Source organism: Pyxicephalus adspersus, chromosome 2 (assembly GCF_032062135.1).
Source record: "Pyxicephalus adspersus chromosome 2, UCB_Pads_2.0, whole genome shotgun sequence".
In the NCBI taxonomy this organism is placed as follows: Eukaryota; Metazoa; Chordata; class Amphibia; order Anura; family Pyxicephalidae; genus Pyxicephalus; species Pyxicephalus adspersus.
The window spans coordinates 11,191,802-11,192,754 of record NC_092859.1 but is presented as its reverse complement, the minus strand read 5'-3'; the positions used below and the strand labels follow the sequence as shown (position 1 = coordinate 11,192,754).

Below are 953 nucleotides of genomic sequence, written 5' to 3'. Positions count from 1 at the left end.
CTTTCAAGTCTTTGTGTTATCTCTCTTTGTACACTTCAAATTCAACCCATCAATATTTGCATAAACTGTCACAAATTATATCCGTGACATAACACGGGGGTGTATACATATGCAAGCTGATGGTATATAGGGGGTATATACATACGGCAGGTGACGGTATATAGGGGGGTGTATACATACGGAAGGTGAGTGTATATATGGGGGGTGTACACATACGGCAGGTGGCGGTATATGGGGGGGTGTATACATACCACAGGGGACGGTATACAGGGTGGGGTATACATTCGGCAGGTATGTACATACATACATACAACAGGTGATGGTATATAGGGGTGTATACATATGGCAGGGAAGGGTATATAGGGGGATGTATACATACGGCAGGTGACGGTATACAGGGGGTGTAAACATACGGAAAGTGACGGTATATAGGGGGGTATACATACGTTAGGGGATAGAATATAGGGGGTGTATGCATACGGCAGGTGACGGTATATAGGGGGTGTATATATACGACAGGTGACGGTATATAGGGGGTGTATACATACGGCAGGTGACGGTATACAGGGTGGGGTATACATACGGCAGGTGACGGTATACGGGGGGTGTATACATAAGGCAAGTGATGGTATATAGGTGTTATATAGGGGATGTATACGTACACTGGTGACAGTATATAGGGGGGTATACATACGGTGGGGGATGGTATATAGGGGGGTATCCATACGGCAGGTGATGGTATAAAGGGGGGGTGTATACATACGGCAGGTGACGATAAATAGGGGGGTATACATACGGCAGGTGGCAGTATATAGGGGTGTATACATGGGGCAGGGGACGGTATACAGGAGGTGTATACATATGGCAGGGGACGATATATAGGGGGTGTATACATGCAGCAGGTGACAGTATATAGGGGGGTATACATACGGCAGGTGACGGTATATAGGGGG

At 46.9% G+C, this 953-nt stretch overlaps 1 protein-coding gene across 1 annotated transcript in view; it reads right to left on the bottom strand.

Moving 5' to 3' along the window:
- LOC140322867 (RING finger protein 11-like) overlaps positions 1-953 on the bottom strand; it is a 6,664-nt gene that overhangs the window by 4,702 nt on the left and 1,009 nt on the right. The window lies entirely within an intron of this gene.